The sequence below is a fragment of the Halichoerus grypus genome, chromosome 5 (genome assembly GCF_964656455.1).
Source record: "Halichoerus grypus chromosome 5, mHalGry1.hap1.1, whole genome shotgun sequence".
Lineage (NCBI taxonomy): Eukaryota > Metazoa > Chordata > Mammalia > Carnivora > Phocidae > Halichoerus > Halichoerus grypus.
Genome location: NC_135716.1, coordinates 149,582,458 through 149,610,055, shown reverse-complemented (window position 1 = coordinate 149,610,055; position 27,598 = coordinate 149,582,458). Strand labels below are relative to the sequence as shown.

The 27,598-nt window shown below is 38.7% G+C and overlaps 1 protein-coding gene and 2 long non-coding RNA genes across 8 annotated transcripts in view; 2 read left to right on the top strand and 1 right to left on the bottom strand.

The window, feature by feature from the left end:
* LOC118544703 (BEN domain-containing protein 5) overlaps nt 1-27,598 on the bottom strand; it is a 1,415,283-nt gene that overhangs the window by 519,361 nt on the left and 868,324 nt on the right. The gene's annotated exons all lie outside the window — the stretch shown is intronic.
* Nucleotides 1-27,598, top strand: part of LOC118544707 (uncharacterized) — a 140,337-nt gene that overhangs the window by 106,436 nt on the left and 6,303 nt on the right. The window lies entirely within an intron of this gene.
* Nucleotides 2,719-14,261, top strand: LOC118544706 (uncharacterized). The gene is made up of 2 exons (XR_004921726.2): nt 2,719-2,920; nt 12,595-14,261. It is a non-coding gene; the product is annotated as an uncharacterized LOC118544706 (long non-coding RNA).

Below are 27,598 nucleotides of genomic sequence, written 5' to 3'. Positions count from 1 at the left end.
ATGCTGAGGATAAATTAGCATATAAAACAAAGTTCCCATTTTTATGGGAGAGAACAAATAGACAAATATTCGTGTGTGTGTGTGTGTGTGTGTGTGTGTGTGTGTGTGTGTGAATGACCAGTGCTATGAAAAGGTAGCATAAGGGAATAGAAAGTAAAGTAGGACAGTGATAAGTTTGTTATATTGTGTTGTCAAGGAAGGCCTTTCTGGTGAGGTAACACCTAAATAAAGTGAAGGAGTCAGTCCAGTTAATTTCTGGGGGAAAAGCATTGCAGGCAGAAAGAACAGCAAGTACCAGTAATATCTCCCTGCTAGTCATGCTCCTCCAGGAAATAATACCTATCAGGTGCCAGGAATTGCATTAGCTCTTTCACACACATGAAGGCTTGGAGAATCAGTGAGAACATAGACTTTAGAGGTAAACAGATCTGGTTTTAATTCCAGGTTTTGCCAGGCAATTGACTTATCCTCTTTTACCTTAAATTTTCTGATTTTCAAAATGGGAATGACATTATTTTTCTTGAAAATTTGTTCAAAGGATCTAATAAGAACATAAATGAAAGCTCCTGACCTACACTGGTGGTCCACAGTTGGGAGCTATCAGAATTATTTACTCAACTTTCTTTGAATGAGGCATTCTTGTCATAGTTGGCATTAGTAAATTTTGGCTGCTTAGCATCTATTTCCTTGTCTTAACAACAAATTATTTCTTATACTTAAATGACTGTTTCATCATTGTGTATAGTTTGTTAGAGTCACAAGGAAAGGCCTTGCTGTCCCTAATCAAAGCACATAACCCTATCTATGCTAATCAGATATGGCCTCCATAAAATCTGTATTTTGAATAGAGAAAAAATAATAAAAGGCTTGGTGTTCCTTCATGTCCTGAACAGACTTTCCCACCCCAAAGCCACTTTTGTGGCTTCCTCTCCCTTGTGCTAAAGTTCTTCCCTTCTTGCTCACCCTAAGTCCATGTCTCTTTCCAACTCCCATTGATTCTGTAAGTCCCCAATATCTTGCAAATGCATTTCATTTTGTCTGAGTTAGAATAGATTTCTATTCTTAGTAACTAAAGAAACTGTATCTTATACACTTATACATAACCAATTTAACTTGAGACAATGAAAACAGCACCAACATAAGCCACATTTGCCTTCTAGATAATTAGAATTATGTTGTTGAACAATAATGTTGATAAAGAAATTTGAATTACATATATGGTCTTTGCCAACTCATTTGCCCCTCTGAAAAGCAATTTCTCCAACTAAAAAACAAGAAGATTAAATTAAAAACCAAACAAAACAAGATGAAACTAACTGATCCTTTAAGGATCTTTACAGAATTGACATTCTAGGATTACAAAGACTATGAGGTTATGATTCCAAGAATTTCATTATAATGTTATTAGTTTTATAAGATGTCTTCAAACCTTTAAACAAAGACCAGTAAAAAAAAAAATTTCAGATCATATGATAGCCTCAAATCACACTATATAAACAGCTGCCTATCTCAACTCTACATAGGGGTAGCTCAGACATTCAACTGCTTCTTGGGTTGAATAAGAAATAAGTATGTGGTAGGGGAGATATGGTGTGTCCACTGAAAGATGTCATTTAAGATCACACAGCTAGTCAGTGGCAGTTAGTCAGGCTTCAACTCCAGCAATGTGGACTTTCATAGGAGAGATAGGTAGGGTGTCCAGGGAAGGATTCTTCCAGAGGGTGGCTTCAGGCTGAATCTTGACAGTGGGATAAAATGAGGTATCATTCAAATGGGAGGAAAGATTTCTTAGACAGAGAGAGTATATATGAAAAGGACCAGAGATGAGAAAGCACAAGATGTGTCCAGAGGAACTGGGCCATGTAGCTGAAACATAGGTTTTATGTAGGAATCATTGGTGAGGAGTCTGAAGAGAAGCCTGAACCCAACTGTAGGGAATGGGATGGAGTCTGAATGTCAGACTGAGGAATATCATCAATTAAATGTATCATACATATACTTTATTTTCTCCAAGTAATCTTTCCTGTTTTGCATCTGCATCTTCTGCCTTGCCTATGATGGCACCAAAGGAGGGACAAGATCCATATAATGTGATCAGAGTTCACAGACTTTGGAGAAGTGTTAGCTAAAATAGAACAAATGGGTAGATTACTTTTCCAGGCAGGGCGACAGAACAGCAGCCAGCTTCCTATCAGAAGCTTTCACAACCAGCCTAATCCTTTCTGAGAGATTCTAGGGGTGTCTTGAACTAGGTCTGGAATTTGGGGAGGGCATGAGAAAGTGGTGGTAAGTGTGGAAAGAGGAGGGCTGTGAAAGTAGAGTGGTTAGAAAGGCCAGGCCTTTCTCCCTGAGCTGGTCTTCCATCCTGAAGCATAACACTGAGAAAGTGTTCTGCAAGCTGACAAGTTATTGCAGAGAGGGAAAAAAAAGAAGAGAAAAAATAAATTCTGTGAACTGAAGACAAAGGTGATGAGATCAAGAGGCAAATGCAAGGAGAAAGGTCTTAAAGGAAGATTTATTAAGAGCATGGCTTGCATCAGTCCCAGAGGCAGGAATGATTTGGAAAATAAATTCAGCAATGTTTCCTGTCCTTTTGGGCTGAGACCTTACAGAATGTGATATTTCACAAAAATGAGTCCCAGTCCTCCCCAGGGCTACCAGCTTGCCCAAAATGGATTCCCAGCATTGTGAATACATATTTATAGGAATGAGGGTGAAAGGAATGGAAACTTTGCTCTTTCTGGCTTAGTTTTGGTCAGAAATTGCATCTCTATTTACTTGAAAATCAGTCAGAATGTAGCTGTACCAGTGTTTTTGTCACTGGAAGCAGCAAAGCCTCAGCAGATCAGAAGTGCTTCCGAATGCTGGACAGTCCACAGATGCAGACTGCCGAAAAGAGAACTGCAGCCCTGCCTATGAGGTTAGTATGCCCTACCTGGCTATCTTGAATTTCAAAATTTAGTTAATTCTCAATTTCCTGACTCAGTCAAAGCAGATCTGTATAGATAATGCAAAACTAAGCATACATTCAGTACCTTCGCCATGTAAGCATTTTTCTAAGTACAGAGATTTAAAGATAAATAAGACAGAATCCTGTGTGATGTGTTGGATGGATGGTTAAGAACTCACCAAGAGATAAAGGGATAATAAAGGAATTTCTAAGCAAAGAGAAAAGCATGGGAAGATGGAGCTGGATTTTGCATACCACTTAAGGGAAAAGATATTTAAGTAATATCAGATTTTTTTACACGCCTGCTTAAAAACTTCTAGTGCCTTTCTACTGCACAAAAAAGTGGGGAGCTAAACTCATCATCATGATATGACTTCCACCTGCTTCATCTTGTACTGCTCTCCTTTCCTCCTCTGCTCTAGCCCCGCAGGCCTTCTTTCTGTTCTACAAATACATCAAGTTCAGCCCTTTCTCAGGGCCTTTTCATTTGCTCTTCCCTCTCTCTTGAATGCTCTTCCCTCAACTCCTTCTTATCTTTCTTTTTATTATTATTATTATTATATTATGTTAATCACCATACATTACATCATTAGTTTTTGATGTAGTGTTCCATGATTCATTGTTTGCGTATAACACCCAGTGCTCCATGCAGTACGTGCCCTCTTTAATACCCATCACCAGGCTAACCCATCCCCCCCACCCCCCTCCCCTCTAGAACCCTCAGTTTGTTTCTCAGAGTCCATAGTCTCTTATGGTTTCGTATCTCATCCCAGATGCCACGCCCACAAGGAGTTTTTCCCCAACCACTTAATTTAAATTAGATGTACTGCAGTCACTCTCTCTCATCCCCCTGTTTTATTTTCCTCATAGCACTTGTCACCATCTGAAATGTTGTTTCCTGACACTCAAGTATAAGTTCCTTGATGACAGACACTATGTGTCTATATCTAGATCTTCAGTGTCTAGAAGTTGCTGGCACAAGAATTGAATAGATGAACTCAATGACAAGAACCTTTGCATCAGTATGCAGGGTCCCTGCCTTCACTGGGTTCCCTGCATACTGATGCAAGGTTCTTATCACCAATTAGAGGGCATTTTCTGTGTGCTGGGTCCATGCTAAGCCAATTACCTTATTTAACACTCACAGCAATCTTGGGATATAAGAACTATCTATTTCCTTTTAGTGATGAAATATTCGAGAGATTGGAAGGAATTTAGTTAATATGTCAGTGTCATATTGCTCCTGAACAGAAAAAATAGAATTTGAATCTGGTCTATCTGATGCCCAAATACACAATTTAACAATTCAGTGAAGAGGGGTGATTAGACTGCAGTCTCTCTCAAGCTACCTCAGAACCTTGCCATTTGAGGGATCTTCTACAAATGTATAATTGTATAGGAGTGCATCATTCTGGAAGGGATGTCTTTGAGGGCAAATTGTGGAGAGGGGAAAGATCAAACCTAGTAGCAGATCCCAAATCTTGCCCTCAGATAGCCAGAAATTCTCTCTATACTTAAACTCCATATGTACTCATCTTAAATAAAAAACTGGGACAATGTATCTACTTTTACATAAAAAATCTAGAAAAATTGAAAAGAAAAACCTATCTGCTTTAGGACAAACACTTGGATAGAAAGGGTCCTGGACTTTTGATCTCATGATGACCAAAAATGGCCGTGTGTGTGTATATGTGTGTGTGTGTGTGTGTGTGTGTGTGTAGACCTAGGTCCAAAATAAATTTGAAGTGAATTATAGGGATGTATATAATAGAAATATAAATAATAAACGAAAGAGGAAATGACGACAAGATATCATAGGCAGGAAAATGAAACAAAGCTTGAAGTAATGATATCACAAACAGATGAATACCATAAAGTCCTATACACTCATTAAAAGTAGGCTTTAATTGAGCTTCCTAGTAGCTGAAGCAAAAAAGAACTACAACCAGTGATATGATTCTTAGAGTTCATAAAATTAAAAAAAATCCAGTTGCTTGGGGAAAAAATAAGCCAGTTACTCGTAATTTTGAAACCTGACAATTTTTTTTCATGCCTTCATATGGCATGCATCTGTTTTCTTACCATATTTAGAGTAAATTCATTAAGAAAATTCATAAAATTATTTTATGGGGTCTTTAAATGCAGGCCAAGGGCAATATATCAAAAGGGAATTCTACCAAGGCAACTCTATGAAGCACAAAGATAATGCAGTCCAGTTATTCGGCTCTCAGATTATCTAGCATGGTCTAAGAACAGGGGAACTAATGAACTGTGTTATCTTCAACCAGGCTTCGATTAGTGCTATTTCTTGCAACTAGATTTTTATTCAGAATAAGACAGCAAAGAATTTGAGGCTCCACTTTGTGTCAAATTCCTGGAATACAAATAGTCCACTCTGGTAGTTAAAAGCATAATCTTAACATTCTTACAGTCAACTAGTGGAGGGTAGATCTGATACGCTCATTTGCAAATGAAGAAATCAACAAAACTGTGTACTTACCTGTGTAGATGGCCAAAAAGGAACATGTGGATAAGGTGAACATTATCCATGCAAAAATATACCAGATCTAATCTAATGCACTGACAATTGGCATAAAATTGTGGACTTTCAGCTTTCAATTTTAAATAAGATGATACATTTTCTCTTTAATTAGAATGAAATTTTCACTGGAATTGTTGGCCACTGAACTGAGCTGGCCAAGGGCTACCTTACATTTCAAAGAGACAAAATCTTGGGAATAACTATACATTCACTAGGGAGTGCATTCGACCTAAGCTCTAAAATGCCACTTTGAGAAAAGGGAGTCTGGAAAAGTTCCCTGTTCAGTGATTGTATTTTAATAAATAAAAAGACAGCTGCGATGAAGAGAAAGCAGCATATGGGATAAAAACCCTACAAGTAAATTGTCTGCAGAACGTTGCAGTAATCCCTATGGCATGTGCTTCCTAGAGAATGATGGGACGTTTGTCAACACAAGTAGAGCAAGCGATACGAAAAGATTCCCATATATAATTCATCTCTCTATCAAGTTAAATACACAAATACCTCAGTTGTGGGTTGGCACAGACTAAATATTTAAAAGCCTCCCACAGTGCTCCAGGTCCTCATTGTTGCCATTCCAGACAACAGCAGGAAACAAGCATTTCTCTCATTCAGAGTCACTGACAGGCACCTCTTTTCTCTTGGTCAATAAGCACCATTATTTTACGCTGGCTATTAGTACTCTCCTTGGCCAGAAACAATTATAGAGAGACTTTAAGCTAGAGGGAATACACTCAATTATACTCAAAAGTGTGCCTGATTTTTAAATTAGTTAGGTGTAGGATTCCACTGTTCCCTACTCCTTAGAGATTTTTTTTTTTGTCATAACATCTGCATCACTTCAATGAACGTGTGTGTGTGTGTGTGTGTGCACATGTGCCTCCCTCTCTTAGATATAAAGTGCTTGAGAACAGTAGTTGTTATTAGTAGTTATTTGTTTTGTTGTACCCAGCACTTCTCACATAGGGGATACTTAAAAATTGACTACAAATTAATGAATGACTACAAAAAAAGTCCCCCCTCCATAAAAATATTTGATTTTTGAATGCTTAACACCATCACTATCATCTCACTAATCCTTGTGCTCTACTCTATGCTCCAGAACAGATCTGATTTAAATCATCAAAGGTATATGAAGAATATCCCACATAATATATTCTGTGTATTACATATAATTTCTCAGTTGGAATCTGATTCTATTTACAAAACTACTTCACATGAACATTTTTTGAATCACAGATACTATATAAACCCAGATACATCTTTTAGACTCTGTGTTCAGTCCTCCAAGTACATTTGAAAAACAAGAGTGAAAACTAGCCAAGCACATGGATGATAGCTTCTTACTAACTCATTATTTAAAAATCACTCATTCTTTGAAGGGCGCCTGGGTGTTTGAGCATTGGCTCTTAATTTCGGCTCAGGGCATGATCTCAGGGTTCTGTGATTCAACTGGTGAGGGGTTCTGTGCTCAGCAGGGAGTGTGCCTGAGATTCTCTCTCTCTCTCAAAATAAATAAATAAATCTTTAAAAAAATAAAAGTCACTCATTCTTTGAGTAGCCACTGTTTTTCTAGGTCAATTTCTTTCTTTGAAAGGAAGACTTTAAAACATTAAATAAAATAAAGACGTAATCTATGTAAATAAATATTAACTAAAAATAATGTTAGTTGTCCTTTGCATCATATGAAATATTGTGAAGAGTTGAAGGAATAATTATTTTGTTTCCAAATTCATTCATTCCCAAAGATGATCAAAAGGAGGAAGAAGTGGGTTGGGAACAGTGAGTCCCTAACATTAATGATAATAATAATAATAAGTATGATCATTTTAATATTAATAATTAACATTTATTAAGGGCTTCCTAGGTAACAGGGACTATTATATTCCATTCATTATTATTAACATGTCCCTTTTAAGAATGAGAAAATAGGTTTGAAGAGTTAAGTAATTTCCTCAAGGTCACATAGCTGACGAATAGTGGAGCTAGAATCAGAATCATGATGTGTATAACTCCAAGCCTGAACAGATAACCTAGATCCAAATAGTCTTGTCTCACAAGAGCCTCACAGAATAGTAGGGTAGAGAAACAGGGCCTGTGAGCTTCCTGAAGGCCAGAATGCATTCTGTCCCTGTTCTATACTCTGATCCAATCCTGGGGCTTTAAAATCCAATTAGATACTGCAGCTCTTGAATTTATATCTCATGCTCTACCTTTCCCCTGAGTTTCAGACATGTATTTAATTGCCTACTAGACATCTTTGCTTGGATACCTAGTGGACATCTTAAACCTAACATGTCTGAAATAGAATTCTTGATTTTCTTTCTTCAATTGCACTAACCAGTCACTGAGGCCAAAAACCTAGTAGTCATGGCTCCTGTCTTTCCCTAGCACCTCATATTAAATCCACAAGCACATTCTTTTGACATACCTCCTGAAACCAATTACTTTTCAGCACTCCACCTCTAGGACCCAAGCCCTACCAGCTCTCCCTGGACCACCACAGGTGCCTCCTTACTAGTATCCCTGAAAGCACCATTTTCTTTCTGCTGAGCCACTAGCAGCCTCCTTGGCCTGAGGTCCTCCTCATCTTTCTCCTGGATGACTACAGCAAGCTCTTTGATGACTTCCTGCCTTCACTCTTGCTCTTTCCCCTTCTCTGGCCCCTTTTGTCTACTCTCTAGCTGGTAGCCAAGTGATATTTTAAACATAAATTAGATTCACTGATGTGAATTTAGGGCAAAACCCGAAGTCCTTACCACAGCCTACAAAGTTCTACATCTGATCCAACTCCTGGCTATTTCTCAGATCTCATTCTTACTACTTGCTCAGTTCTGCTCAGTTACACTGGCTTTCTGACTTGTTCTCATTTCTGGGCCTTACTCCATGCTATTCCTTTTGCCTGGAATATATTTCTTTAGAGCTTCATAGGGCTCATTCTCTTATTTCATTCAGATTTTGCTCAACTGCCCCACATTATCTAAAATATCACTCCTCTATAACTCTCTATTTCTTCTTCCTGACTTACTACTCTTTATGTCACTTACCAATACCTGATAATATACTATATATTTGTTTTGTCATGTGTTTTGCCCCACCATAATGAAAGTTTCATCAGGGAAAAGACTTCATTTTGTTCATGTTGTCTCCCCAGGATTTAGGACAGGGTCTAGCACACAGTAAGTGATCAATAAATATCTACTGATTAGATGCTGTTTCTCCAGGGTCCAACAAAGGCCTGGCATAATTGGTGAAAAAAAAAAAAATCTGTGAAATGAAAATGGGCATGAATACCAGAGAGTAGTTTTGTAGATGAGTGAGACATGTTTGGAGCCAGCCAGACTCAAGGTTGCAAGGTCATTCCCTCCGCCCCCGGTTTTATTGAGGAATAATTGACAAATAAAATTGTAATATATTTAAACTATACAGTGTGATGATTTGATACTTGTACATATTATGAAAGGATTCCCACCACCAAGTTAATTGACACATCTATCACCTCACATATTTACCTCTTTTTTTTTTAAATGAAAACATTTAATTTCCATACTGTCTTAGGAAATGTCAATTTTACAACACAGTATTATCAACTACAGTCACCATGTTATACTTTAATCCTCAGATCTTATTCATCTCATAACTGGAAGTTTGTACCCTTTTATCAACCTCTCCTTGGCAAACACTTTTCTACTCCCTGTTTTTATGAGATTTTTTTTTTTTTTTTAAGAGAGGTAGAGAAGCAAGGGTAGGCCCAGAAACAGGATCAATTTGAAATCTTACCCCTTGCAATGTGGGTACTTACAATAGAATCCTACCCAGGTAATTGATTCCTTCTTTAAAAATGGTGGAGTTGGTTTTGCATAATGGAGGAGGGGTTGAAATCTACACTGATCTGGACTAGCTTTTCAGTTTAGTTCCCAGAATTAGCGTTTTTATCAAGTAGCTCCCCAGCTGGGTTTAAATATCTCGGGTGCCTAAAAACTCACTGTCACATTTACCGAAACTTTGCCTACTCTATCAATTCCCCCAAATCATATATTCTCCTTTGACAAATACAGTGCTAAGCAATTCAGGAAAGAAAGGAAGAGGAAACAAGTATTTTCAGAGCATCTACTATGTGCCAGTAACTGTGCTGAATGCTTTACCCAGTTTACTTTATTTAATCCTCATAACAACCTGGGATATAGAAATTTTTATCCTCAATTTAAAGATGATATGATTGAAGTCTAGAGAGATGATAGGACTTGCTTAAAATTTAGTACTTGAACCAAGACAACTTTATGATTTTGTGAAAACAACACAAAACAAAAACAAAAACAAAACCAAGGTAAACAAAACACCACTTGACTAATACCCAGGTTCACAGCAGGAAACTAGGTGGCACACTCAAACTAGCTAATGCATAGGAGAGTTTAAAGCAGGACTATTTTCAAAGGTGGAAGCAGAATAGGAAAACCTAGATGAATAGTGTTGTACCCAGAGGCTAGATACCACCTGGAGGCAGGGAGGGGAAGGGAGGGAGTGGTTACCAGGCCCTGGAAGCTGAGGGACTACGTTGAGAGGGCCCCTTTTCAAAACTGTGACAAGGGACATAGCCAGCCAATATCACCCTTCAGGAAGGAATACATATCACAAGTTTACATTTCTCCCTTCCTCTGTCTTTTGGGGGTATCCCTGATTGACTGGAAACTAATAGAAATCATAGGTCAGAGGAGACTGTTGATGTGATACACACAGGCAGGCCTGGGGGTGAGGTGTAAAATAGTATGGTAAAAGGGTGGAGAGAAGATCAGGAAGGAGGGACAAATTGAATATATCCTGCATGCCTACTTAAAGAAGGTCATCAAAGGCTATAAATTAACCTGAATTTGGATTATACTTCTTTGTCTAAATTGCTGCATTGTATGTTTTAACCTGCCAATTCTTATTTTGTTCACTGTAATACTTCAAACAAAAGATTCTCTTTAAATGATGATTATTTTGCAATTAGAGCCCACTCTAATGAAAATTATGTACTTTTTTTATAACAACTTTTCTAAAAATTCCTCTTTGGTACTTCATGAACATCCCATAGTTCTTTCAGAGCATGTATATATAGCCTTCTTTAATTGTTTCTCTAAAACAATTAGAATTTCATTATTATATTTGAAATTTTAATATAGTCATTATAATGTCAAAGGAAACTTCTCTGAGACACATTCATATTTTCATATTAATGGAAGTACTGTTATAATGTTAATAGAAAAATGGGTTTAATCAATTATTTAATTCATTCATTAACTACATATTACCTCCAAACTCAAGGGAATGTAAAACAAACAACTCATTTAAAACAACAAAAAGGATGGTGCTTTGGAAACTTCCAAGTATATTCAGTAACTTTAAATCATTTTTATCTGGAATGACTAATCCCATAGGACTAGAAAGAGCAGGCCATGTGAAAGAACATAATCTTTTGAGTTACGGGGACTTGGATTAAAGTCCCAGCTCTATAGTTAACTAGCTGTGTGATTTTGCAACATGTCTTAAAGTCTCTGAGCCTGTTTCTTTGTCTACAAAGTGGGTGAAATAATATGTATTTCATAGAGTTATTTGAGGATTGTGGTAAATAAAATATGCAAAGACTATATGAGAGTGCTTGGCACCTTAAAAATGCTCAGGAAATTGAAGGTATCATCTGTTCATTTTTATTCTTAAATAGGACTTCTTTCAGATGTCCTTGCTTCTGTTCCACTAAAGAACTGCTTCGCCTTCATCTCTCACACCCAGAGCCCAAAACTAGCCCTACGCAAGGAGTCCTTTGCTTTCTCCTCTCTGGGCCCTGACCTATCATTTTTTATTCCTCCAGACAAAGACACCTGTCATGCCAAAGGCCCCTATCCTCCAAATGTATTTCTCTGTCTTAGCATTGAAAAGGAAAGGAAGGCCAAAAGTTTGTTGTTGTTTGTTTGTTGTTTGTTTTGTGCCTCCAATAGAGGAGAAACCACTCCCCAGGTCTGATGCTCTCTAAAACCCAAGGCAGGAGCTTAGGAGCTAGAGATAGGAAACCTGAAAACTTAATCCATGAAGGATAATGACCTCTTTCATTGGGCCCCCATGCTTAGCACAATCTTTCCCTAGGGAAGCTGGCAGTAAGATTTAGATTTAGGCAGTAAGATTCAGCTGGAGGCTAGATTTAAGGGCAACAGTATTATCATGGGTAGTATCATTATTCCAATTTTAGAAGGTAAGAAATCAGCTCAAAGTCAAACCAGATTTTGATTAAGAGGAGGACCATAGGGGCAGCTGTCAATAATGCTAATCTGTAAGATGTGTTCAATGTAACTGAAAGTATAATAAGATGATGGGAAACATTGCATGTAACAGAACTATCTACTCTCTAACTCTTTATCTTAAGATAAAGAATGATGTTCTGAGGGTGGGACTCAGTAAATGGAAAGGAAAAGACTTAGGAAGCAAGTCTAGAACAGGTTTGTGGGCTGATTTTCTCAAGTTCACCTTGCAGCTTTGGCCATCTCTTTATCCAAACATTCTGAGTTCAGGCTCAGAGGGCCTTCCTGTCCTTCTTTCACTTCAGTTACCTCACCAAACTTGCCTCTAACTTCCCAATTACTTCCTTGAGCCTCATTTTCCTCATCTTAAAAAAGGGAACTTTACTATTTTAAGGCTACTATAAAGATTAGGGGAAAAAAAGATGTAGGGCATCTAGACTATTATCTGGGCAATAAATGGTAGTTGTTGTTATCAATTTTGTTTGTTGTTTTTCTTTCTGGCATCATCATCAGATTATCTTGCAATTGTCTATTTTCATATCTGTCTTTCCCAGTAGACTGTGAGCAACTTAATGGCTTGGGCCCACATCTGCTCACCTCTCATTATCAGCACTCAGCACAGAGCTTAGCACAGAGACAACTCTCAAACATTTGTCAAAGGAATGAAGGAGTAAATGACTCCTTCTCTGACTACCCAAATGTTTGCAGCCACCCGAATGGCACTGGAGGTTTATTCTGCAGCAGACAGTGGCAAAGGAGGTCCTTTGTAAAGCTGACCTTTATGTTTTGGCCCCATTCAGGCACCTTTTCCTTCTGCTCTTATTTCACAGGAAGAGAGATGGTATGAGACATCAAGGGAAAGGACATCAAATCCTGGAGAGCCTAGATGCAATTTGCACTTCCACAAATTGCCTGGAGGACCTTAAGTTGCAACTAATTATCACCAGTAATTAGACCTGCTCTTCAGAAAAGCAGAAATAGTGTCCTGTAGAGAACACCCCATGTTCCTCAAAGAGAAATTCAGATGGGACAGATGTCACTCCCTTCCCAGAATCCTTCCCTGATGAGGGGGCTCCATTTGGCTTCAGTGACTAACCCAGAGACTTACTGCCTGGACCAACAAGATACGACAGGAACAACACAATGCATCTTGAAAGTGTTCTGAAATTTCAAGTGTTTTTAGCCAACATTATACTAGATTCTCAGACCAGTCCTAGGACGGAAATAAGATTCATGCATTTGCTGTACACCTACCATGTGCAGTTTATTCTGCTAAGCACAGAAAATACATCAGTAAACACACCCCATAAAATACCTGCTTTTGCAGAATTTGAAGACTCATGCAAGAAGCAGTAAGCAGTATGTCATTCTAATCCAATGTGATCAGTGCTATAATAAAAGTAATAGGTAACTATGTTTAAAAATATATATCCCCATGTTATGGAAATGGTTATTTGACTAGGTAACCCAGAGGAGGTGGCATTTGATCATCACAGCAAATGCATGTAGTAATACCTTCAGTGTAAAAATAAGGAAAATGAAGCTCACAGAAGTTAAGTAAGTGGCTTGTGCCTATATGGTAAATAGAGAACTCAAAACCAAAACCTAAGTCTTTCAACTTCCAATCTCTGGCTTGTTAAGAGAGCACCTCTATTCAATACTGATTTTGTCTCTACAGTTTTCCCACAAATGTTCATCCAGCATAGGCTTGAATACCTTTAGTGACAAAATGTTTATCACCTCATAAGGCATCCCATTTTGCTGTAGGGTAGAACTCATTTTTTAAAATGTTCTTTCTTAACAGAAATAGCAGTGAGGAGAATTATTGTGCTTAGAGAGGGAAAGGGAGGGCATGAGCATAACTGTGGATACAGAAAGTTTGACTTTCCAGATAGTTTTCAGTTAGACAGGAAAAAAAAAAAAAGCTGGGTAAAGTGAAAAGGATGGAATAGATCTAGAGCTGATGAGGATGTAGAACAACCAGAATTCTCATATATTTCTGGTAGGAGTATCACCTTGCAGTGCTGGCAATATTTATAAAGTAGAACGTATGTGGGGTAGGCTGAAGAATGTCAGACTCTCCGAGGATGTCCACATCCTAATCCCTGGAACCTGTAAATGTTACCTTATATGGGAAAAAGATTTTACAGATGTGATTAAGTTGGGATCTTGAGAGGGGGAAATTATTCTATATTACCTGGGAGGCCCTGATGTAATCACAAGGGTTCTTATAAGAGAGAAGGCAATGTAAAGACAGAAGCAAAGAATGATTTGAAAATGCTGTGCTGCTGACTTTGATAATGGAGGAAGGAGCCATGAGCCAAAGAATGCAAGGAATGTAGCTCTAAAAGCTAGAAAGGACAAGGAGACAGATTTCCCACTGGAGACTCCAGAAGGAACCAGCCCTGTCAACACCTTAATTTTAATCCCATAAGACTCATTTTGGACTTCTTACTGCCAGAAATGTAAGAAAATAAATTTGTATCACTTTAAGTCACTAAGTTTGTGGTAATTTGTTATAGAAACAACAGGAAACTAATAGAATATGTATACTCAATGGCTGACCAATTCTACTCTCATATCCTCACTAGAATACAGGCATATGTGCACCAAAATACATATACAATAATATTCTACAAAACTATTTGTAATATACAAAAATAGAAAGTACCCAAATGCCATCAACATACAATGGATAAATAAATTGTGGAATTAAGTAAGGATAATGGTTATCCTTGGGGGAGTGGAGCACAAAGAGGGCTTCTGAAATTCTGGTAATGTTCTGTTTCTTGAATAGGGTGCTGGTTACATAGGCATATTCAGACTGAAAATGCATCAAGCCATGTACTTATGATATGTGCACTTTTATGTTTGCATATTATATTTCAATAAGAAGTTTAAAAAGAAACCAAAGTTCAACTTACTGATGCACCTGGATGGACCCTCTGGAGGCCACCATGAATGTCACAAAGCCAATGGGTTTTTGCCTAGGGTCCAGTGTTTAAAAATGAGAAAGACTTTGGCTCTAAGCAAAAATTTAACAAGGTCTACTTCTTTTAGGCTTGAAGAAAAGTCTTTCATGCTTGTTGTTTAGGCACATTCCTACTGTGGACCTCCTGACTCTATGGACATATTATTCTACTTGTTTGAAAAATTCAGCATGTTGCATGCTGTAATGGCGTTATGTGATTGCCTCTGCAAGGAGAAAGTAGCTCTGCTGTGGTGGAGCAAGCTGGGTCTGGGAGACAGAAGACATGGATTTGAATTCTGGCTCTGTCACTGACTTGCTAGAGTAAGTCACTTCATTCTAAGATCATCTGTAAAATGAGTGGCTATGGGATTAGCTATAATCTGTAAGAATTAAACATAATATGTGAATACCCTTAGCTCCATGCCTGGCACATACAGAAGATCATCATACATATGTTATATCTGAATGAGAAGGAAGATTTCAGCAGGGAATTCATATGGAGGGGAAGAGGTAAAGTTACATCTGAGCCCTGGTTGTCTGGACAAGGAAGACACGAAGCTGCAGTAAAAGAAAGTCCCAGAGACTGAGCTGGTTTAGACCAGGGCTGGAGCAGCCTAAGATATGAGAATAGATTATGATCCAAGAATGGAAAAATTCCATTAAAGTAACATCAATTATCATATCTAAAGAGGAAAAGAGTGTTGTGGTCACAGCAGTAGGTCAGAAAGCAGGGATTCCAAGAGGCATGTAAGGGATGGAGCACTGGATAGGCTAAGGTGAGGGTTTCAGGACACAAACTGTGAACAGATCTCCAGGGCTAGGAGTCCACTGGCTTAATAACAGAAGGTTGGTCAGAGACTTTAAAGGAGCACTGCTGGACCGAAGAAGCTGGGCTTTGGAGGATTTAAGCAGGAGGCTTCTTTAGCTAAACCCTTCCCTAGGTGAGGCTAAGGTTTGGGGCACACTGCCTCTCTCCCACGGATGACTTTCGGCATTTGCAGATTAAACAAAAGTTCAAAAATCTATTTTGATACCTGGCAATATGCTACTCAATGGTTTTCTGTTGTGTTCTATGACCTTTCTGCTGTGTGTCTGTTTTGCTATTGATTTTAATTACAGAATATAATTTCCGGCATGAGGACTCAGGCAGCTCCCTCTGGAGGGCCAAGCTCTTGCCAGGGCCTCCCAGAGGAAGGCAAATGGGAAAGCAGTATGGCTTAGAGCTACGTGCTATTCCTTACAAAGGACACAATGGGTTCTTTTCATATAAATGTCACTGCTGCGGTCTGATGCTTCTCTGCCATCCCACTAAGCATGAAGGGTGAATAGGATGTGGGAACAGAAATACTGCTCAGCTGCTGGGCTCATTTTAGCAAAAAACAAAGGAACTTGCAAAACACAGCCTGGAACCATGTATACAGTATGCCTAAATTATGAGGGAGGCAGCCAGTTTTCCAGAAGTTTAGGTCTGAAAACAATACTAGCAGATAGGTCACATGTGTGCATGCATGCACACGTGTGCACTCACACACACACCTCTTACCTTCTTGAGGCAAAGTGCATGGTGCAAAAAGTCATGGAGGGTGAATGTGGAGACTTGAGTTTCAGTCTCAGCTGGGCCGTTACCTACCTATGGGATCATAAGCAAGTCACTCAATGTTTTAGGCCCTTAATCTCCTAACCTGCAAAATAAAATGATTTGATTCAATAAATGTTGCCTCTGTGCCAGGCATTGTGTGATGTGTCTTCATTTAATCATTAGAATTACTCTGCCAGGAAAACATTATCATCCAAGTTCCTCAGGACAGGAAGTATCTCTTTCATTGCACTTACCATTCCTTACTATAATTTATTTATATAATACCTGCCTCTCAGCCTAGATGGTGACATCTTCAGGACAAAAGTGGGTCTGATTTAACCTGTGTTCCTAGCGTCAGGACCTGTCAGAGTAAGGCACACACACAAGAAGAATAGAGGTTGTTCAAGATTAAAGTCCAACTGACTACTAACTTCACTAAAACACAATCCAGTAGCAGAAAGTTGTGAAAAGACCTCCCTATAGATTTGGCTTCTTGGCTATCAGACCAGCAAGGCTGTCTGTCTGTCTTTTACACACACCACACACACACACACACACACACAGAGTCAGTCTAGAGTGTGAGCAGGAACAGTCCAGGATCTATTGGGCAAAATCAGAATTCACAGTGTTGGTAAATGGTTGCAGTTTGAGGGGACCTTTTTCATGGACCCATGAAGCAGAAACTGAAATGGATATTAGCACTCCAGATGTGTAAAGAGTGCTTGGGATCAATGCCTATGGAAGGGCAGGGATGGAAGGAGGAGTGGATGGAGGGAAATTGAGTTGTGATGCAAGGCCAAGGGCAGCCTCAGCTATACCCTTTGGGAGCTATGGAGCTAGAATGGTCTTTGAGAGTTGTTCCAAATTGGGTCTCCATGAATTAGTCATTGGATGTGGAATCCCCAGGAAGGGGCAAAACTTTGACCTGAGCTGTAGCTTATAGCTGAAGGCTCTCTGCTGAAAACACTCCCAGGATGTGGGGCAATAAGTCTTCCTTGAAGGGGAATATGGTTGGTGCATCATAATAACCATCACAGATCTCAAGGTCACCAAGTTCAGACTGGCAATGGGTCAAGAGGCATAAAGCTCTAGCAAGACTGAACAGCTGGTAGAAAGGGGTAAGAAAACATCTGCTAGGGTAGAAGTCACGTCAGGCAGCCTGGGGTCCTGGAGGCTGTACAATGGGGCCAGGGATCATAAGTCCAATCTGGCAATGGGCCAAGTCCAGGGAATCAGGCAGTGTTCACAGAGTAGGCAGGGCTCAACCAACACAGCGGGCATGATTTCAAAGTTAGCAGCTAGGAGAGCTCCAGGAAGTAACAACAAAGAATCAGACAAGAAAGAAACTACTGTTTATTGAGTTCCTACTCTGTGCTAGGCATTTTAAACAGCTCTTCTCCTTACATCCTAATACTTACACGTTAGGATATTATATTCTCCATGTTACAGATGAGGATGCTGAGGCTTAGAAGATTTCAGTAAGATGTCTTAATTAGTAAGTGCTAGAGTTAACATTCAAGTCCAAATTGCTGTTCACAAGGAGGGAAACCACTGGGTCGAGGGCAGTGAGAGTTTCCTATATGTATGAGTTTCCCAATGCCCAGCTGAAGGAAGACCCAGAAGCCTACAGGCTCTGTGTGACCTTGGGTGAATCATTCATCTACGGGTCTTTTCTAATTTTTCAAATGAAGAATGAAGAGAATGACCTCTAAGATATTTTTAGTTCTAAATATCTATCAGAATGTGAATCTAACAATACTAGCACATGCTTTCAAATGAGACTTCTCTATACGGTAGTCCCCACCTGTATCTGCAGTTTCACATTCCATGGTTTTAGCTACCTGCTGTTAACCACGGTCTGGAAGCAGACAATCCTCCTGATGCATGGTCAGAAGGTCAAAAGTAGCCTAATGCTGTGTAAAAATAGCTACGGCATTCATATTACTTCATCACGTCACACAGGCATTTTATCATCTCACAACATTGCAAGGGGAAGGGTAAGAATAATACTGGCATACCTCATTTTATTATGCTTCACTTTATTGTACTTCAAAGATGATATTATGTGTTTTTTTTTGTTTTGTTTTGTTTTTTACAAATTAAAGATTTAGGCGATCCTGTATCAAGCAAGTCTATTGGTGCCATTTTTCTAACAGCACTTGCTCACTTTGTGTCTCTATCACATTCTGGTAAGTCTCGAAGCGTTTCAAATGTTTCATCATTATTGTATTTGTTATGATGATCTTGATCTTTTTTTTAAAAAAAAGATTTTATTTATTTATTTGAGAGAGAGAGCACACACAAGCAGGGGGAGCAGCAGGCAGAGGGAGAAGCAGGCTCCCTGCTGAGCAAGGAGCCTGATGTGGGACTTGATCCCAGGACCCTGAGATCATGACCTGAGCAGAAGGCAGATGCTTAATTGACTGAGCCACCCAGGCGTCCTGATCTGTGATCTTTGATGTTACTATTGTAATTGTTTTGGGGTACCCTGTGCCCATATAAGATAACAAACTTAATTGATAAATGTGTGTGTTCTGGCAAATCCACTGACCAGTGGTTCCTCTGTATCTCTCTTTCTTCAGGCCTCCCTACTCCCTGAGACACAACAATATTGAAATTAGGCCAGTTAGTAACCCTACAATGGACTCTAAGTGTTCAAGTGAGAGGAAGAGTCGCATGCCTTTCACTTTAAATCAAAAGCTAAAAATGATTACATTTAGTGAGGAAAGCATGTTGAAAGCCAAGACAGGCCAAAGGCTAGGCCTCTTGCACCAAACAGTTAGCTAAGTTGTGAATGTAAAGGAAAGATTCTTGAAGGAAATTAAAAGTTCTACTCCGGTGAACATACATTTGATAAGAAAGCAAAATAACCTTATTGCTATTATGGATATCTGAATGCTAATATGGAGAAAGTTTTAGTGGTTTTGATAAAATCAACTGGCCACAACATTGCCTTAAGCCAAAGCCTAATCCAGAGCAAGGCCCTAATTCTCTTCAATTCTATGAAGGCTGAGAGAGGTTAGGAAGCTGCAGAAGAAAAGTTGGGAGCTAGCCGAGACTGGTTCATGAGGTTTGACATAAAAGTGCAAGATGAAGTATCAAGCGCTGACATAGAAGCTGCAGCAAGTTATCCAGAAGATCTAGCTAAAATCATTAATAAAGGTGGCTACTCTAAACAACACATTTTCAATGTAGTCAAAACAGCCTTATATTGGAAGATGCCATCTAGCATTGTCATAGCTGGAGAGGAGAAGTCAATGCCTGGTATCAAAGCTTCAAGGACAGGCTGACTCTCTTGTTAGAGGCTAATGCATCTGATGACTTTAAGTTGAAGCAAATGCTCATTTAGCATTCTGACAATCGTAGGGCTCTTAAGAATTCTGCTAAATCCACTCTTCCTATGCTCTATAAATGGAACAACAAAGTCTGGATGACAGCATATCTGCTTACAACATGGTTTACTAAATATTTTAAGCTTACTGTTGAGACCTACTGCTTAGAAAAAGATTTCTTTCAAAGCACTACTGCTCATTGATAATTTATTTGGTCACCCAAGAGCTCTGATGGAGATGTACAATGAGATTAATGTTGTTTCCATGACTGCTAACACAACATCATTCTGCAGCCCATGGATCAAACAGAAATTTCAACTTTTGAGTCTTATTATTTAAGAAATCAACTTTATGAGGCAATAGCTGACATAGGTAGTGATTCCTCTGATGGGTCTGGGCAAAGTAAATTGAAAACCTAAAAAGGATTCACCATTTTTAATGACATTAAGAACATTCATGATTCATGGGAAGAGGTCAAAATACCAACGTTCACAGGAGTTTGGAAGAAGTTGATTTCAACCCTCATGGATGACTTTGAGGGGTTCAAGACTTCAGTGGAGTAACTGCAGATGTGGTGGAAAGAGCAAGAGAACTAGAACTAGAGGTGGAGCCTGAAGATGTGAGTGAATTGCTGCAATCTCATGATAAAATTTGAACAGATGAGTTGTTGCTTATGGATGAAAGTGGTTTCTTGAGATGGAATCTACTTCTGGTGAAGATGCTGTGAAGATTGTTCAAATGACAACAAAGGATTCAGAATATCACATAAATTTAATTGGTAAAACAGTGGTAGGGTTTGAGATTGACTTCAATTTTGAAAGAAGTTCTACTGTGGGTAAAATGTTATCAAACCACATTGCACACTACAGAGAAATAGTTCATGAAAGAAAGAGTCACTTTCTTTCAAGCAGCAAACTTGACTGTTGTCTTATTTTAAGAAATTGCCACAACCACCCCAGCCTTTAGCAACCACTACCTGATCAATCAGCAGCCATCAACATGAAGGCAAGATCCTCCACCAGCAAAAAGACTATGACTCACTGAAAGTTCAGATGATGGTCAGAATTTTTACCAATAAAATATTTTTAAATTAAGGTATGTACATTGTTTTTCTTTAAACATAATGCCATTGCACATTTAACAGATGACAGTATAATGTAAACATAACTTTAATATGCACTGGGAAACCAAAAAATTCATTTGGCTCTCTTTATTGTGAATATTTGCTTTACTGCAGTAGTCTGAAACTAAATCTGCAATATCTACAAGATATGCCTGTACAATAAGACATTTTGAGAGAGAGAGAGAACATTCACATAACTTCTTAAAATTTATTTTATTTAAATTCAACTAGCTAACATATAGTGTATCACTAATTTCAGATGTAGAGTTCAGTAATTCATCATTCATCCAGTGCTCATTACATCATGTGCCCTCCTTAATGCCCATCACCCAGTTACCCCATCCTCCCACCCACCTCCCCTCCAGCAACCCTGAGTTTGTTTCCTATAGTTAAGAGTCTTTTATGGTTTGTCTCCCTCTCTGATTTCATCTTATTTTATTTTTCTATCCCTTCCCCTATGATCCTGTTTTGTTTCTTAAATTCCACATATGAGTGAAATCATATGATAATTGTCTTTCTCTGATTGACTTATTTTGCTCAGCATAATACCCTCCAGTTCCATCCATGTTGATGTAATTGGTAAGATTTCCTCCTTTTTGATGGCTGACTAATATCCCATATATATCTATATCTCTCTATATATCACATCTTGATCTATTCACATAACTTTTATTACAGTATATTGTTATGGCTTTTCTATTTTATTATTATTATTGTTAATCTCTTACTGTGCCTAACTTAATACATTAAAATTTATCATAGGTATGCATGTATAGGAAAAAAAAACATAATATTTACAGGGTCTGGTACTATCTGTGGTTTCAGGCATCCACTGGGGGTCTTGGAATGTATACCCCATGGAAAAGGAGCAACTACTATATAGGATAATGACTAAAGGTATGAGTTTTGGAGTCAGAGAGACCTGAATTCAAATCCTGACTCCTGACAATGTAAAATTTAATAGTTATGTGTGTGTGTCTGTTTGAGGTGAAATTTTGAAAACATCTAAAAAAGTATGAGAGAAACAGCTATAAGGGTGTTCTATTTTCAATTTAGGACTTATAAAACAGACTTACTCTAGGCTACCCGTAGAACAACAACTTGGTTCCTGTGGGATATGAACAAGAATTAGGAATTCCCATATTTCTCCCATGAGAGGACTTAGCAGTTAACTGAGAATCTGGCTGGGAGTTTGCTAATGAGAAGTCCTCATGGCAGGACAAACTACCTGGGACAGACCATATGAGACTGTATCCTCCAGAGAGGACTTCAAAGCCCTAATAAATTAAGAGAGAAAGAAAGAGGGACCACAAAAAACACCAACAATAGGCATTATAAGCAGATGCTACTATGGACTGAATGATTGTGTCCCCCTCAAAATTAATATGCTGAAGTTTTAATCCCCAATGTGATAATATTTGGAAGAGGGGCTTTTGTGAGAAAATCAAGGCATTAAGATAGAACCCTCATGAATGGTATTAGTGCCCTTACAAGAGGAGACATGAGAGAGATGATCTCTGTCTCCAACATGTGAACACACAGCAAGATGGTGGCCTCCGGAAAAATCAGGAAGCAGGTTCTCAACAAAAACTGAATCAGCTGGCACCTTGATCTTGGGCTTCCAGCCTCCAAAACTATAAGAAAAAAAAAAAGTTTGCTGTTTGAACCACCCAGTCTATGGTAATTGTTATACCAGCCCACGTTAACTACAGTAGATGACCTCAGAAAAGGTGGTACACCTTGGTGGTCTTCTGTCTGAGGAGCAACCCAGACCTGCCATTTCATAGCCAAGATCAAGGAGAATCCAGAGAACACCTCATGGATCCAAAACTCCAGTGTCCCTTTTGCCATGAGGTCAGTACCACTAGATATTGGTTTTGAAGGGAGGAGGAGAGAAGGGGAGGGAAGCAGAATCTGAAAGACCAGATAATTTTATGTAAAGAGCAATGCATACATAAAGGGATGGCTTGGTTATGCCATAGGATTAAGTTTACTGGTTTGGAATAAAATCCAGTGTTACTATTATTTTTTTTCAAGTTTTCTATCACACTGAACTCCTGAGGAAGACCAGAGATGTTTTACAGAAAGGAAGATATTACAACTTGTCTATGAGCTGCAAATAAAATTTCTGGACCCACTACAATAATATAAAATATTAACATTTGACTTATGTTTTATATTTTTACAGTTTTAGAATTTGTGTGTCTTGTTCACTGTTGCATCTCTAATGCCGGTACAGTTATTGACATATAACAGAATCTTACTATGTATTTGTTGAATCAATTTAATGAATAAATGAAAGAATACATTTTGAAAAGTAAGCTTCATAACCCCCTCCCCATGAAGTAAATATTACTATAGCACCCATTATACAAATGAAAAAAAAAATCAAGGCTCAGAAATGTTAGCTGAGCTGTTGAAAGCAATGTTCAACTTGTACATGATTGTATTGGAGCTTGAACCTGATTCTTCTGACTCTAAGGCTGTTTCCACTAAAACAAGTTTCTATCACTTATTCTTACTTCTCTCCCATGGCAGCCATAAACTTACCACTGAGGTGATAAATGATAAGAAAAGATATTTCTAAGATCCATTCCAGGCCTGGGATCCTGCCCTCTGACTCATGATTCAGATCCCTATTCTGTCATGACCATCTGTGGTTAGCAGTTCTGATATATTCATGTCTGACTCTACATGGCTCAGTTTAAGAACTTGCAAACAGCCTCCTGGCACTGACGTCCTGCTTATATAGTAGAGTCAATAACCCTCAGCATTTTCAGCTCCTTTTAGTGCTACCCCAACAGTCCATTCTTTTGCATGTAGCTGTCCAGTTTTCCCCACCATTTGTTGAAGAGACTGTCTTTTTCCCACTGAAAATTCTTTCCTGATTTGTTGAAGATTAATTGACCATATTAAGGAGGGCACGTACTGCATGGAGCACTGGGTGCTATACGAAAACAATGAATTGTGGATCACTACATCAAAAACTAATGATATATTGTATGGTGACTAACATAATAAAATAAAATTTAAAAAAAAGATTAACTGACCATATACTTGTGAGCTTACGTCTGGGTTTTCTATTTTGTTCTATTGATCTATGTGCCTATTTTTATGCCAGTACCGTACTGTTTTGATTACTATAGCTTTGTAGTATAACTTGAAGTCTGGAATTGTGATACCTCCAGTTTTGTGTTTCTCTCTCAGGATTGCTTTGGTTCACATATAAGTTTTGACTCCCCAAAAGCTTAACTACTAATAACCTACTGTTGACCAGCAGCCTTACCATAACTTAAAGAGTCAATTAACACATATTTTTATACTGCATATGTTATATCCTAAGTCTTATAATAAAGTAAGCTAGAGAAAAGAAAATGTTGTTAAGAAAATCATAAGGAAGAGAAAATACATTTACAGTACTATACTATATTTATTTATTTATTTATTTTATTATTATTATGTTATGTTAATCACCATACATTACATCATTAGTTTTTGATGTAGTGTTCCACGATTCATTGTTTGCGTATAACACCCAGTGCTCCACGCAGTACATGCCCTCTTTAATACCCATCACCAGGCCAACCCCCCCGCCCCCGCCCAGAACCCTCAGTTTGTTTCTCAGAGTCCATAGTCTCTCATGGTTCGTCTCCCCCTCTGATTCCCCTCCTTCATTCTTCCCTTCCTGCTTTTTTTTTTTTTTTAAACATATAATGTATTATTTGTTTCAGAGGTACAGGTCTGTGATTCAACAGTCTTAAACAATTCACAGCGCTCACCATAGCACATACCCTCCCCAATGTCTATCACCCAGTCACCCCATCCCTCCCACCCCACCCCCCACTCCAGCAACCCTCAGTTTGTTTCCTGAGACTAAGAATTCCTCGTATCGGTGAGACATGTATCATATGACCTCACTGATATACTGTATTTATTTAAAAAACAAATCTGCATATAAGTGGAATTGCACAGTTCAAAACTGAGTTGTTCAAGTATCAATGTATCTCTTTGTTGAGGCTGGTTGCTTTCAAAGCAGCTCTGGAAGACTAGAGAACTATACAACATTCCTGAGATGTCCACAACAATGGGTAATGGGTGTTTTAAAGCTAGTTTTCTCTTGGATACTCAAGTCTTTATTAAAAATGGTTTACCTTCCTGCTCAAATCACATACACAACCTCACGAGTATTCCTCACTCCAATCACTGACAGCAATGTCAGTGATTTCTAGAACACACATTTTTATTTATTTTCTTTATATTCCAGCACCCAAGGCCCACTTATGAACACATTCCTAGTGGATACTTTTGAATGAATGAGAAGCATGAGCATAAAGTTTAGTCCTAAGAGAAGCAGTGTGGAAGATACTGCTTGGGGTGGCTACTGAATCCCCAGTGATTTTGCATGCCCTGGAAACAGCTCCAATATCCAGTAGTGGGCACATGGCCTTGTCTATTCAAGATGGTCCTGCCCTTGGGCATAACTCATTTAACTATGACAGGTCAGGACAATCACAGTCACTTTCTGGTAAATCTGAAACTGGAAATAGAGAAACAAGAAACAAAATTGACACTGAGTCATATTCATGTTAATACATAAGTAGTCATGCCATGAATTTTATTGCTGAGATCCCCCAAGTGATGCTTGGGAATTCCCCCAAGGATTTGTTATTCAACTTTTCTATAAATGCTATGAATTAACCTCAGTATCTTATAACCAATATCCAATAACATCATTGGAAGGGAACATCTTGAGAAGGGAACTGCCCTATTTTAGAAAAAATCTATGATATACTACTTGGGGATAGAAAATGAAATCACAGGTGATGAGGTTCAACTGGTAACAAGAAAACAAAAGATGGAATTCTTGTAATTTATAAGATATGAACAGAAATCTAAAGATGGGGTAAACAGAGAAGGAAAGGGAAGTGGGAGGAATGGATTAAGATATATGTATATATATAAGGATTAAGATATGAGGAAGATGAAGCTCAAATTAACAGAAATGGTTATGTTTTAAGAACAGGCATGACTAATATTAAAGCTTCTTTTTTTTGCATTGATATAATATAAATTCCTTCCATCTCCCTAAATCTTCAGGAAGATCTGATCCACATACAAAAAGCTTTATGTATTAGATTTTTTTTGCATGTCTTTGTGTATGCCTGTGGATAGGCATGAATGTGCGTGTGTGTGTGTGTGTGTGTGTGTGTGAGAGAGAGAGAGAGAGAGAGAGAGAGAGAGAGAATTTAGGTATACCCAAGAGAGGAGATGAGTTCCTTGTCTGGGTCAATAAGGACATTGTACACATGACAGCAAAATGAACCATAAACTGAACTAATTCAGAGAGCTTTGAGCCAGCAACAAATCACAATACCAAAATTCACCCCAATCCACACAAAATTCTGAGAGGTTGAGAGGGATGCAAAGCTTCCACTGCACATAAGGTGAGAGCTTTGAACTAATTTCATCTGAATCTCAAACAACAGGATACCACCGTTGACATCTAATCTACACAGCCTATTTGGATAAGTGACCTTGGCAAGTTACTTCTCTCTTTGCTACATCTCTTCAGTCCAGTCAAGACTAGTACCCAGGGCACTTGACTCTTAGCCCTGTGTACAGTGAGAAAGTTGGAGCAGAGTTTTAGTATCAGTTTATCCAGATCTTACCAACTTAATCATTTGTTCATGCATCTACTCATTCAACAAATATTTATTGACCATCTATTATGTGTTGGCCACTATTACAGATGTCTGGAATATATCAGTGAACAAAAATATAGAAGAATCCCTACCGTTTCATTCTAGGATTTTTTTTTTTTTTTTATTTGACAGAGAGAGACACAGCAAGAGAGGGAACACAAGCAGGGGGAGTGGGAGAGGGAGAAGCAGGCTTCCCGCAGAGCAGGGAGCCTGATGCGGGGCTCGATCCCAGGACCCTGGGATCATGACCTGAGCCGAAGGCAGACGCTTAACGACTGAGCCACCCAGGTGCCCTCATTCTAGGATTTTTAATAACAGGAAGTTTCTGTGTAGTTTAAACAAGAATGAAAGTAGAAAACAGAAAAGCAGATAAGTGGAAGGGGAAAGGTGGGGGAACTCTGTTGCATGACAGCACAGTGGCTTTTCTGCTGATTGCAAACAAGAACAAAGAGCCCCACCTAGAGTCTCCTAACCATGAGGGAAACCACTTTCTGCTAGTAATTCTATAAGTATGGAGCCCAATACTGCTGCTGGGGTGAGCAAAGCTTGCTGGAAGGCTTCACCTCTCCACACTGTCAGGAGAGAACACCCAGGGTTATTGACAAAACAGTGAATTATTTCTTAATAGAATAGAGTCAGTAGAGACAGGGATTATGGTGTAATTAACATAACATGAATTTTTAAAAATCTTAGATGTGGGCTGCCAGCAGGAGATAGGTCAGACACAGAATAGGGATGAGAGTTCAGCAGAAGCTTGCTGCACTCTTTACCCTAGAGAATTTGTTAGGGCTCTAAACCTGGATCAGATGGGTGTGGTAAAGAACACTAGACTGGGAGTCAGAAGACATAACCTGATTCTACTATGAACTCATGGTATGACCTTGAGTAATTCCCACCTCCTCTCAGGGCTCTTAGTTCCCTCTCTCAAAAATGAGGGGATTGGACTGAGTATTCTTAAGATTAAATGATCCTCTAGACCAGTGTTTTTTAAACATACCTTTATAATTTTTAAACAAAGCCTATGTTTCTAAAAATCCTTACATAAATCTCTGTAATCTTAAGCAATTAAAAGCAGAACTGCTCTAAGAGTATTAGGAGGTAGGGGGCAGGTAAGAGTTCACTTTCTC